The sequence below is a fragment of the Dasypus novemcinctus genome, chromosome 3 (genome assembly GCF_030445035.2).
Source record: "Dasypus novemcinctus isolate mDasNov1 chromosome 3, mDasNov1.1.hap2, whole genome shotgun sequence".
NCBI lineage: Eukaryota > Metazoa > Chordata > Mammalia > Cingulata > Dasypodidae > Dasypus > Dasypus novemcinctus.
The window spans coordinates 121940933-121955189 of NC_080675.1; the positions used below are offsets into that span (position 1 = coordinate 121940933).

Consider the following 14257-nt stretch of genomic DNA (forward strand, 5'->3'; position numbering starts at 1 on the left):
ATTATTCTGCCCTGAGCAATCACCAGGAAGGTTAGGCCCTGTGGTGAGGAGCATGGACATTCCCACTGTCAATCACCTTGGAGGGAGGTCAAAAATGGGAGAAAAAAAATGAAGACAGAAATGGGAAGAGGAGGTAAGGGGTGGATGAGTGAAGAAAGGAAATGGTTTCACCCTCTGTGTATCTTAGAGAGCTGCAACCTGGAATCTGAGTAAGAAAGACTTGCTCAATGTCATTTTCTCTAGAGCAGGTCAAAGCAAGGAAAGATGAATTCTACCACCAGTAGCCAAGGCAGGATTTAGGCAAAACAGCAACATTAGAGACCACCATTGAGAGGGATAGGCTTGTGACTGAAGCTAACCATACCTAATAACCAAGTTTAAGTTCTCTGCATGGTAATTCCTTCTGTTGTTCTTTGAGTACTGTTAGTTTCATCATCTGCTTTGAACTCTGCTATAAGGGTCTGAAAAGGGTCTAGGTCCACCGATGTGCTGGTAAATGTTTACCAACTGACTGTTTGAAAAAAAAAGTCCTCGGGGGAGCAGGTATAGCTCAGTGGTTTGAGCTCCTGCTTCCCATGTATGAGGTTCCAGGTTCAATCCCTGGTACCTCCAAAAAAGAGTCCAGACCTGTAGCATTTGCCAATTTTCATGGTGTAAATATTCCCCATGGGCAATTTCAAGCAGTGCTGTCACTAAAGATGGAATTGAGAAGAGATTTTCAGTAGCACACCATTATATGGTATTTCCACCATATGGATACAAAAGATAGGTATAACTTCAAGAACACATATAGCAAGATGCAGTAAAATAATTAGGAAGTGATGAGTTTTGAGTATTTATTAACTTTGTTTTTAACACAATGTATTTATGTTGTAAGCTTGCATACTTTAATTTTTAGTAATACTGTGTTTAATCACTCACAAAATTCCTCAAAATTTAACAATTGGCTCTTGCGAGCCACGAAGAGCCTGCTCTAGCACATCACAGCCTGTGCCCACTTTTGGAGTAAAGTGGTATAAGGCATCAGCTGCCACTTGAAGGGTCTTAGACTCAATATGGCAAGAGAGAAGCTGCAGAAGTTCAGAGCAGTAGTAGTCAGAGCATCGGGCAACTATGAGAACAGGCTGGAGAAGCTTGTCAGCATTCCCAGGGAACCTGCTGGTTGTTTCGGCAGGGGTCTCTGAAACAAGCCTGGACCATACTGGATAGGGGCAAGTGCCACTGCAATTGATTCATACCAAACTTTCTACTGAAGGCAATAAAAAAGCTTGGTTAAAAACAAAACATCTTCAAGGCATCAAAGAACTAACAAGATAGTAGGGCATTACCCGTCCAGATCAAGAAGAGAATGAGAACATAAAGAACTACTTCAGGGCCTCTCTGTCTCCAAAGACTATGTTTATTCTTTCTACCAGCTGCTTTTTGGGCCAGGGGATCTACCTTTGGACAGCCTGTGGCTTCAGCCAGGAGTCTGCCCTTGGGTCCCAGCCCAGGTCCTCATCAGATCTCCACCCTTGTTGAGCCCCTAACCTGCTCCCTCCAGCCCCAGAAAACCAGCAAAAGCACAGCTCTGCCTCTCAGTTGCCTGTTGATCATCAACATATCCAGGGCAATGGCTCAGAGCAGAGCAACTAAATCTTCAGGGGCCAAGCCCAGAGCAGGAGTTTTAACAAGATCCCCACTCCTTGGCAGGTACCAGACCCCACATTCTGTCTACCTCAAGTCTACCAAAACAGCAGCTCTATTTCTCTGCTGCTTCCTTCCAGTGAGTGAATATGTCTAGCAACTCTGCTCCTAGGTATGTACCTTCAAAAATGTGTCTTTGTGCTCCAGGATACATATTTTTAAAGAAATGTTTGTAGCAGCATTGGCCATAATAGCCTAAAACCAGAAACAATCAAATGTCCATCAAGAGTGAAATGGAGGGAAGCAGGTATGGCTCAACTGATAGAGCATCTGCCCACCATATGGGAGGCCCAGGGTTCAAACTCAGGGACTCCTGGCTTGTGTGGTGAGCTGGCCCATGCACAGTGCTGCCATGCATAAGGGGTGCCATGCCATGCAGGGGTGTCCCTGTGTAGGGGAGCCCCACGTGCAAGGAGTGCACCCCGCAAGGGGAGCCACCCCGTGTGAAAAAAGCGCAGCCTGCCCAGGAGTGGCACTGCACACACACAGAGAGCTGATGCAGTGAGATGATGCAACAAAAAAGAGACACAGATTCCCAGTGCCATCAAGAATACAAGCAGACACAGAGGAAACACACAGGGAACGGACACAAGAGAACAGACAATGGGGAAGGGAAGAGAAATAAATAAAATAAATCCTTAAAAAAAAAAAAGAGTAGAATAGAGAAAGATATTGTGGTATACTGATATAATGCATTCTATACAGTAATAAAAACAGTGAATTGTGGCCATAGGCAAAAACATGAATGAATCAAAAAAAGCACAATGTTGAACAAAAGAAGCCAAACGCTAAAGTGTGATTCTATTTAAATAAAGTTCAAAAATGTGCAAATCTATTCTATACTGTTTAGGGATTCATATATGGTAAAATTATAAAGCAAGGCAAGGAAGTGATTATCTTAAAATGTCAGGATAATGGTTATCTCAAGAAGGCAGGGAAAGGGATATGATTGGGATTAGGCAAGGGAGCTTCTAGTTATTTGGCAATGTTCTCTTTCTTGCACTTGCACTGGATCTTGGTTACATGGGTGTTCATTTTACAGCATTTGGTTAAGGTGACATTTGTGTTTTATGTACCGTCATTGTCTGGTAAGACTTTGGAGACTGGGAAGATTTTAAAACTTCTGATGCCCAGTCCATACCCCAAGGCAGTTAAATTAGTATCAGTTTAAAAAATTTCCAAGGTGATTCCAACGTGAAGCCAAGATTGAGAATTTCATTCACTCCCATAAAAATTTTTTTAAAAAGGCAAAGCAGCTGATACAAATTCTCAACAATTTGGTGATGGCATCTTGACTTTCATTCCTCAAATATATCAATTCATGTCATGATTGCAGGATGGAAGATCAAAGAGGAGAAAGCAGTTAAACTGAGGTATTATACGCCCAAGCAGAGGCTGGTATTATTAAATTACTTTGTCTTTATCTCAGGCACTACCCACCTTCCATTCACTGAGAACAGATAATTTCAGGTATTATGAGGAAAGAAAGAATATGGAAAATCATGACATACTAAACTGTGAGTAGCTGATAGTGTGGCCTCAGCAGTGTCATCGTCACAAATTGTTAGCATTAAAACCTACAATTGTTTAACAGTAGCCTTTGTCAGTGGTACACAGATTTGGAGACTCATTTCACAACTGGAGCAGAAGAAGGACCAGAAGGGAAAAATCAGTAAAAATAAAGTTTACATGAGTGTTTGCAATTTCTTGGAAGAGGTTTTACTGCCACTTAGAATCACAACAATTAAGAAAAATAAAAATAATTGATGTTTATTGAACACTTACTATGTGCCAGGCACTATTTTAAATGTTTTACAAATAAAAATGCATTAAATCCTCACAACCACACTATGAGGTAGGCACTATTAACTGTGCCCAATTTAGAGATGAGGAAACTGAGGCTGGCGACTTCCCCGATATCGTGCATTGAATACAGAAGTTTTCGAAGAGTGGGCAAGGGAATATTTAGGAGGTCCACAATGTCAAAGCTATTTTAACAATAATACAAAGCAGTTATTTATTAGCTCTTTTCACTCTCATTCTCTTACAAGTAAGTGTATCTCAGAAGACCAAATACAGAAGTAGATATGAGAATCCAGCTCTCTTCTATTAAGCCAAATAGTAAAACATTTTCAAAACTACAAAAAAATTACAGCCTTCTCACTAACTTGTTTTTTGGTTTGGGAAAGTAGTTATTTTTCAGAAAAAAAAATGTTATTTACGTAAACATGTAATGGATTCATTACTTTTTAATGAATGAATAAATGAAAGCTTAAATTTCTTCTGCATTTTAATTTCTAACATGGTAAATATTGATATATGGGGTCCTTGAAACAAGTTTGATAACCACTGCCCTACCAAGTGTCAGAGCCAAGTTCAAGCCCAAAGTACTCTGACCGTGGTGTCCACAACACTGACTATTGCATGAGCCACCTCTCTATCAGTATCATTTGGCAAATTTCGTTGAAGACTTTGTCCCTCATTGTTTTACACAGTTGAGAACATATAATTAGTTCAGTTTTGCATCCTGTTTTGTTTCATTTAAAAAGATAAATTAGCATTTACCCAAATTAAAACCCTCCTTTGGCTTCCCATTGTATTTGAAATGAAATCGATAAGCCCTTCCTAAGCCCATCCCTGCCTGCCTCTTCAACTTCACCTCACATCGCTGGCTGCCTCAGTCACTGAGCTTCAGCTTTATTGATAGATTGTCTTTCTCCAACTTACCAGGCTCACTCCTGCCCCAGTATTTGTACTTGTTGTACCCTCTACCTGGAATACTTTAACCCCAGGCTTAATTCCAAATACTGAGGTCATCACTCCAACGTTCCCTTCTCCATGAGACCTCTTACCTTGCACAATAACAACTCTGAAATGATCTTATTGGTTTACTTTTAGATTATGTGTTCATCCCACTAGAATATAATTGCTGTGAAAACACAAATGTGTTCATGACTCTTCACTCCAATGCCTAGAACTGTGTGTAACCAATGGTAGGCGTTCAACAAATATTTGTTAAACTAATCCTTTTTAAACTTTTTCTAAATGTTACATATTAAACTTCCTAAAGGACACATCCCTGTGGCTATGCCACAGGCTCCTCAAACTCAGTATGTCCAGACCCAAACTCATCCTCAAACCCCCTTAACTAGGTCCACCTCCTAGGTTGGCTCTATCAGTTTCTAATACCAGCACCCACGTCAGAAATCTGAGATTTTCCCCTCTTCCAAATAATCCCACATTAAATCAATCCTGCTGAGTTCACTTCCCTGGCTTCCTTCCTGTTGTCCTCTCTGCGGAATGCCCATCTTTCACTCCTCCCCTGCTTCACAACGAGTGCTCTTTGAGGGGCAGCCCAGGGCCAGGTCTTCCAGGAAAACTTTATGAGCCTTGCTCATTCCCACCCTCCAGGGCTGGGTTCCAGGCCACTCCTTAGTAGTCCCAGGGCACCTCCTGATCATATTTCATATTTTATTTATTTATATGCCGGTTCCCAGCCCCACCACGCTAGACTGTGAGTCTTGGGAGCAGATTACATGACTTTCTCATCTGTGTGGTTCAAGAACCTAACTCAGGGTCTGGCACATAGCAGATATTCAAAAAAAGGAAGCCTGTGTCCTAAGGATAAGAGCTTTGGAGGTAGCAGAGAGAACTGTGTGACCCTGGAGTAAAACACTCTCTCTCTATAGCCCTTTCAACTCTAACATGGGGGTTATAGGAAAGCCATGAATATTCGATGAAATAAGGTAAATGCCAGCACAGTACCTGACAAACAGATCATGCTCAATAACTTAAAGACATTAACAAGGAAGGAAGGGAGGGAAGGAGGCTGGCTGGATGGAAAGGTCATACAAAGATAAAGCTTTTAAGTGGCTTTAATGAGTAAACAAGAAGTTGCATTTTTCTACTAAATATATCATTTTTGTAAAAATACAATTGTTTATTGAGACAGCTAACCATAGACATTTCTTCTGTCATAAACTGCTGTATTAATAAAATCAGCAGAAAACGAGAGAAAGATTTAAAGGAAAATAAATACCTTTATATAATTGAGCACGTTCCTTACAAATCCTCAATTACTTCTTACTCTAATTCTGGTTTTGTCTCAAGCTTTACCTGAATCATTCAACTTAAAAAAATATCTTTCCAGGTTATATGCTTTGGTTTTTCACAATTTAGTCTTTAGGAGCTTCAAGAGAAATCAAAGCTACAAGTAGTTTCCTCTACAATTTTTTTTCCTCCTCTTGCAAGGACTCTTCAACTACTCAAAAAGTAATCCCAGAAAGGCCCCCGCTGGTGACTGGGGCCCCACTATCTCTGACCACAACTTGTGAGGACCCTGTCCAAATTTCTGTCTGTTCAGGCACCCTCACACCCTGTACTATCACCATCAGCACACCCCCCACCCCACCTACCTACACCTCACCACCACCCCCACACACATGGGTTGACCAGATGCCCCAAGATGATGGCACAGGAAGGATAAATAGAGAAGAGATTCATTTTCTTGACCAGTATGGTGCTTCTTTTGCAGGATCCCCTGAGTTTGGGCTTCCGAAATGCCATGACACACTGATTAGGACTGACTCAAATTGTTTATATAGTCATGGGTCCAGCAAAAAAATATTTTCCCTAGGGCCCCTATAGTGCTAGGAGCAGTCTTACCACTTCTACTCAAAATTTTCTGTTCCCCATCTCCAAAATTTTAAATAAAAAAGTTGTGCCAATCTGAGATGCCTCCATCTGCTTAGAACTCTAAGAGTGTTTTCTCTCAGATGAGAGGAAAAAAAAAGAGAGAGGGCAGAGTTTTCTATTTCTCCCCTCACTGTTTTCCTGTGTAAGGAAAGCTCCCCGCTCTCTTCTTTGTGGGAGCAATTTATCAACCTTATCAACCATTTTATATAGAGTTAAAAATGGTCCAGCTACAAATTACAATCTAAAAACAGATAGAGGAACCCAGTATCTATGATTTATAGAATATGCTCAATAGAATACCACACTTAAACCCTAATAAGACTCAAAAACAGTTACAAAGAGTTTCTGCCTAGCTCTTAGTTCAAATAACCAAATAAACTACCTCTTTAGAGACATATATCCCCATTTTGCTGTGTGTTGTGAGGCAAAATATATAATGACATGGGGGGGCATCTTAAAATACATTTGTCATTTAAAGAAAACACATTGTGGAATAAATACGAGGTGCTCAGCCTCAGCACATCTGTTACCAATTTGAGTAATTAGCAGAAACACACTAGCAGGATCCAGGAGGCAGGGTCCCAGCCTGAGCACCCACCCCTCCCTGGGGCTTCCATAAAGCACATCTGGAAAGCAATGGGAGAGACACCACCATGCCAGGTTGAGACAGGCTCACAGGTAACCAAATCCACGAGGTCATCAAAGCCTAAAGAGTAGTCGCACTCTTCCACGTCATTTTCCAAACCTTTCACTGTGAGTTTTCTTATATTGTTTGACATAACCAAAGTTTTTCCAGCCTTGACAAGATAATTGTTTCCATATCGCAGCAGGCTTATTTTTGAAAAAAACATACACAGTCCTGTATCTCACTGACAATGATAAATTGTCATCAGATAATATCATCTCATATGCACACAGTGCCAGTAGTTGCATAGTTTCAAATGTGAATTTCCTAAATAGGGCTTCAACAAATTTTTTTTCTGGCTCTGTCCCTGATGGGGGACAACTCATCTTTATTAAGAATCCTGAGGGCATAGGGTGCTTTTAAAATAAACTACACATATAAATAGTGAGCACAAACCCACAGTGGACTCTTTCAAAATCATGTGAGTTTAAATAATAGATTGGGATAAGGCATGTCCTGAAAAAGAATTCATACCCTTTTGGTCCAGAAATCTGGCTGGAAATCTCATTGTCTCAGATTATATTTAAATTGTCTCTCAGAGGCAGTTTGGTTGGAGTGTTTGTTGGCAGAAGGCAGCCTCAAGTTTCCAGATGATACCAAAGGACATTTTGTCTAGAAGCAAGCTAAGGCTTTCTAATGGCCTAAGCTGTGGGGAGACAACCCCCTGAGACATCAGCTATCACTCAGTAAGAGTTCATTTCCTCCCCATAGGCATATTAAGTTTTTCTTGACATTTCCCCTTTAGATTCCAGATAAAGCAAATGCCTGCTAATTAGGGGTTGGTGAAGGAGAGTTAAAATATAGATAGCTATTAGCTTTTCCAAGTTTATGACAAATTGGATGGCTACTTATCAAGCAGAGTACAAGGAGCACCAAAGCAGAAGTCAGGAGACATGGGTTCCAGTCCCAACCTTGCCTACCACTGATCCTCAGCTCCTGTGGGGCGCAGGCTCCTCCTCTGTAAAGTGAGGGGCTGAACTCATTCACTCTGAAATTCCCTGCCAGGCAAGCCTCTAGGTTTCAACAAGACATACACTTTTTGTTCTGTGTTCCAGCTATTTCTCCCAGGAGAGCCCAACCAGCAAAGCAAATAAAAGGAGTCTGGTCTCTCCCAGGCAGATTCTTTCCCCATGTGTCCTAAACGAGTCACGACAGAGGCGAGTTACTAAAGTTAACCAGAGGACAAGCCATAAACCAAGCTCTACCCAGCCTGTATCTCATCACCACCCATCTGAGAGGTCCTGGTGCCACCATCCCACAGGCAATAAAGGATCCCACCCACAGGCCTTTGTGGAGCCTCACACGCCATAGCTGGACCAGCCTGCACATCTGCCCCAGCCCACCTACTGGGATGGGGTATTGCTGGAATCTCCTGGAGCTATCGTCAGAGAATAACAACCTGGATTAAATTCACCAAGCCCCTTGAGAGAGGCCATGGTAGTAAAGAAATAGCACATGTCACTTTGTTAAGTAATTAAACTGGTGTTTGTTAAAGTCAACATTGTGTCTAAGAAAGCACAATCTATTTACATTTGGTCAGATGTTTTCAGCGGCAGAGTGCATTACTTCAAAGCTATCTGTCCAGAGGTACAGGGAAGAAATATTTACTGTGGATGCTTATGAATCACACTGGGATTTTGGCCTGAAGACATGGCTCATCCATGGGAAATTTACTTCAGAAACTCTTTTGGTGAAGAAATAAGAGAAAGGTGACTATGGAACCAGTCAACATCAGTTTCACATTTATGAAAATAAAATCGTCCCCAGACTATAAGTGCCCTGAGGGCAAGAACTGCATGCCTCTTGTTCACCACTCGGTCCTGAGAGACCAGTGGAGCACCTGGTCCCAAGCCTGCATTCAGTAAATATTTATTCTTGTTAAACGAATGAGCATTCAAAGACTACAGGCTCTGTGTTGGAGAATGTGTGGGTCTCACTCCTGTCAGGATTGGACAGGGAAAGTGACTGAAGGTCAGGCTGGCCCAAGAAGGGCTTCGAACCAGATGCTTGCTATTACTTAATTTGCTGGCCCTGAAGTTTTTATTACCACTGGCTCCTGTCACCATGGAGCTTTCAGTTCCACTGAAGCAGTCTGGGAGAGGGATGGCAGGAGGTGGAAAAGCCTCACATGCCCGACTTTCATTACAGCCTTGGAAGTAGGCTGCTATCCAATGGGCTGTAGGTGTTAAAAAAAATCATGCCGTCCAATACTTGGCTTTGGCCTCCAAGTCAGCTACGTGATTTTAACAGGGGAAAAAATGTGACTGTGAATATGTCCCATATTCAAAACTTTTCATTTTCTGTAGACTAGTGTTTCTCCCAAATATGTTGTTTTCTTTTCACTTGCCTCATTTACAACATATTGTCCTTAGAAAAACAGTGCTAAGGAAAAAAGCCAAAAGAGTTTTCAGTTTAAATTGTTGCTAATCAGGACCTTCCAGTGAAAAACAGGGAATAGAAAAGAGACAATGATCCCTGCCAATCCCAGCCAATCCCAGTTCCTCATCACAGCTGCCCTCACAGTCAGTTCTTTGTACATACCATGTCACTCAAATGGGGATGTGGCAGGGAAAGGTTGGAGTTTTGATCTATATAGTGATACAACACCTATTCCCGAAGACACAAATAAGGTTCCCCTTCAACTCTATGCATTTTTTAGAAGGTGTCTTTTAATAAATTGATATTTAATGGAATTTTAGGAATTAAAAAGAGAGCTCAAATTCAACTAACTGCAGTTCAGGTGGAAAGTGTTCAAGTATGATGGAAGGGTTTTCTTCCTTTTACTCCATAGTCTCACACCTTTACACAAACCAGCCCCTGAATCCTTTGCAGGTAGTAAGAATTTCAAGCCATCAGACCTCTGCTTAATTTCGAAAATATTCAAATACTCACTTGCAGATTATTTGAACCCCTGAAGTCATTCCAGATCCTTATAAATTTCTCCTTCCCCCATGTTCTCCTATAACCTCAATTACAATATTTACATTAGACTAATTTATGCATTTCCTTATCTCTCAATGAGAAATTGAGTTCTCGGTGGGCAGGAGCTAGTCTGTTCATTTTCTATTACCCTCTCTTTCCAAGAAGGCAAATGATCGTCTTACTCACAATTTGATGGTATCTGTGTGACTCCCAGGTGTGAGGAAGGAATTATTAATATTAAATTATGCCCATAAAAGTGAGAATAGCTGAGTAATTTACAATAAATCCATATTTAATTAAGAGAGGCTTCTCAAAATCTGCTATTAAAGGCTGTTGCTTATTTGTTTAATAAGCAGGATATAAAGGAGTATGGTAGCTTTCTAGGCAACCGAGATGATGGCCTAAGATGTTCCAGGGTTCTATTCACCCACAGAATCTCTGCACAAGAAGCAAAAACTGACAGAGCCATCTTCTTTCAAACTCTAGAAAACAGGTAAAGTGTTGCTGTAACTGAGTGAATGCTGAATCTAGAAATCACCGCTTTAAAACCAGTAGGAGAAAGTCTTGGCTCCCTTGCTGGGTCCTCTCCTAACCCCTCCCCAATGCAGAGGGGAGCCAGCCAGCATTCCCATTGGGGGTCTCCGGTCCTGTTGAGAGGGAGGAGAGTAATCCCCATGCCTGTATGTCCCTGGCAATCTAACAGGTGGAATCCTGAAAGACCAAATGAAGGACTCTTCTTGGACTCAGCCTCCCAGAACTTGGCCCACAGGCAGAAACAACTTGCCCACAGCTAAAGCAATGTAAGAACCAAGTCAAAGTGGCCTGGGGTAAAGGATTACCTGTTTTAACATATGCGATAGAACACCCAGGAGAATCAAATTGCTTGTTCAGAAATAAGTCCTCACATTTATGACCAATTGATATTTGACAAGGGTGCCAAGTTCACTCAATAGAGAAAGAATAGTCTCCTCAACAAATGGTGCTGGGAAAACTGGATATCCATATGCAGAAGAATCAAGGTGGACCTCTTCTTCACACCATATAAAAAAACTAACTCAAAATGGATCAAAGGCCTAAATATAAGGATCAAAACCATAAAACTTCTAGAAGAGAACATAGGGAAATATCTTCAGGACTTTGTGTTAGGCAGTGGTTTCTAAGACTTCACACCAAAAGCACAAGCAACAAAAGAAAAAATAGATTAATGGGACTTCACAATTTCAAAGTTTTGTGCCTCAGAGGACTTGATCATGAAAGTAAAAAGACCACCTACAGAATGGAAGAAAATATTTAGAAATCACATATCCAATAAGAGTTTAATATCCAAAGTATATTAAAAAAATCCTACAACTAAGTAACAAAAAGAAAAACAAACCAATTTTAAAAATGGGCAAAGGATTTGAATAGTCATTAATTCAAAAAAAGATATACAAATGGCCAAAAGCACAAGAAAAGATGCCCAATATATTAGTATTTCGTGAAATGCAAATCAAAAATCACAATGAGATTCCATTTCACACCCACTAGAATGGATACTATTAAAAAAAAAAAGCAAATAAGTGTTGGAGAGAATGTGGATAAATAGGGACTCTTATTCATTGTTGGTAGGAATGAAAATAGTGCAGCCACTGTGGAAAACAGTTTGATTCTTCCTCAGAAAGTTAATTATACAATTACCATTTGACCTGGCAATCCTGCTACAAGATATATATCCAGAAAAATTGAAAGCAGGGACTTGAATGGATATTTGTACATCAATGTTCATAGTAGCATTATTTGCAATTGCCAAAAGATGGAAGCAACTCAAAGTCCATCAACTGATGAGCAGATAAATAAAATGTGATATATATATATATATATATATATATATATATATATATATATAATGGAATATTATTCCTATGTAAAAAGGAATGAAGTACCAATATATGCAACAACTTGGGTGAATCTTGAAGACATCATACTGAGTGTTAAAAAAACAGACTCAAAGACAAAATTGTATGAGCTCACTGATGTAAAATAATTAGAATAAACAAATTCATAGAGTCAGAAACTAGAATACAGGTTACCAAGGGCCAAGTTGGGGGTAGGGAATGGGGAGTTAATGCTTGATTGGTATAGAGTTTCTGTTTGGGGTGATGGAAAAGTTTTGGTAATGGATGGGGGTGATGGTATCACAGCATTGCAAATATAATTAACACCATTGAATCACATATCTGAATGTGGTTAAAGTGGAAATTTTAGTTTGTATATATGTTACTAGAATAATTTTTTTTAAAGGACTGGGGAGCCGATGTAGTTCAGTGGTTGAGCACCAGCTTCCCACATGAGGTCACAGGTTCAATCCCAGCCCTGGTACTTAAAAAAGAGACTGTACAAAACAAAGCATGAACCCTGGTGTTAACTATAAACTATAGTTAACAGTATAATTGCAATAGTATTGTTTCATCAGTTGTAACAAAGTTACCACACTAATGCAGAATGTTAATAATAGAGAAAAGTGTGGGGTGAGGGTTGTAGTATATGAGAACTCTGTATTTTATGCATGGTTTTTCTACAAATCTACAACTTTTCCAATAATAAATAAGCAAATAATATGGTCTTGGTTGTGTAAAAGTTGTCATATATTCACACAATTATTTTATGACCACAAAATACTTTGAAGATAGTGGAAAAGACTATGCTGAAGTTTAAATATAAATCCCCACTTTGGCATATTAAGCATGGCTATTTTACCCCTTGGATTAGAGTTAATTGAGAAAATGGAAGATTTTGAAGAGAAAATGGCTTGTTCTTATGAGGACAGTATCCTTAGCATTATTTTGTCTTCATACTTTTTACTACCTCCAAAACACTGGAACTAGAATAAATAGTAGGGCAATATCAGGTCCAGATCTATAATTTCGAAACTGTCACTGTAGAATTATCTATTTCAGCATTTCTCAAAGAAGGTTCTGTATAATATTTATTTGATGTGACCTTATGAGTGTTGCTTGGAAAAACAGGGTTGCTGTGCCATGCCAAATGAGTCTGGGTAATAACGAATACCAAATCTCATTGACACTAAAATGCCATTGATTGTAAGAAATACAATTAACGAATTCAAGGGTAAGCCAAATGGGGCATCTAACCAGATCCCCCACATAAAGCTGAGGCAACAAGGGGCTAAATCCTCAACATAACAGTAAATGGAAAACAAATCTTCATGACTGCAAGGGAACTTGCTTGTATCAACTTTGGCACTAGCTAAAGGGAGAGGGAAAAAAGTCTTTCCTGGGAATTTGAACTACAACTGGTATTCACTGGAGTTTTTCTTTTGAGCTCATAAAACCTTGAACAGCAAATGAGATCTCAGGTTTACAGTGACCCCAGGGGACTGGCAAAAGCCACATACACATGCTCCAAAAAAAAATGACTTCAACCCAGACCAAGAGCTATTGTAAGGTACCTTTGATTGTAAGACACATTCAATTTCAGAGATGTCAAAATGTGAAAAAAAAAATATGCATCTTGGAGTCAATTAAATATGATAGGACTTATTTACCTTTTAACTTGCCAGAAGCTTTAAATTGCTAATCTGAATTGTGAATCTCCAATTCTGGGAAGAAGGCATGGGGAAAAGGAGAACAGGATCTAACTTATTGGACAGCAGAACTCCCAAATATTATTATATTATTATTTGGAAAATATTTAGCAAAAGATTGATGTAGACCACAGTTAGAAAACCAACTTCATATGACTATTGTAAGAACTAACTTAATATTAGATAAAACATTTAGAACAATGTCTGGCACATGGTAAGTGCTATTTAAGTGTGAGCAAAAATTGCAAATTTTTTTTAATCCTAATTAGTTGGTGTCAACAATATCACAAGTCTCTGCAGAAGCTGACACCACAGCATTGACACCACCACGTGAGTGCTGGGGCAGACTCACTGCCTTCTCCTCTCCAGCATGTAACACTTTCCTGACTAGCCCATCTACTTCTCTGACAAGCCTAGAAATAGAACCCTAAGTCCTCCACAAAGTGGGTGGCTAATAAAATGGGTGCCCACCAAGAACGTGTCTTAGACATCCCTCTCCACTCCCGGGATAGAGACTCCAAGAGTCACTGCAGTCTGACACACAGCAGGCGGTTGGTAAATCTATATCGAATGAATGAAAGTCTTAAATAGTGGGGCCAAGGAATCCTACCCAGTGTAAACATGGGTCCCAATTTGAGCAAATCATTCTAGAAATTAGTGCAAAGTGACCAGCAGTCCAGGACTCA

The 14257-nt window shown here is 40.0% G+C and overlaps 1 protein-coding gene and 1 non-coding gene across 2 annotated transcripts in view; one reads left to right on the forward strand and one right to left on the reverse strand.

The window, feature by feature from the left end:
* Nucleotides 1–14257, reverse strand: part of ATP8B4 (ATPase phospholipid transporting 8B4 (putative)) — a 292064-nt gene that overhangs the window by 20616 nt on the left and 257191 nt on the right. The gene's annotated exons all lie outside the window — the stretch shown is intronic.
* Nucleotides 540–612, forward strand: TRNAG-CCC (transfer RNA glycine (anticodon CCC)). The gene has a single exon. It is a non-coding gene; the product is annotated as a tRNA-Gly (tRNA).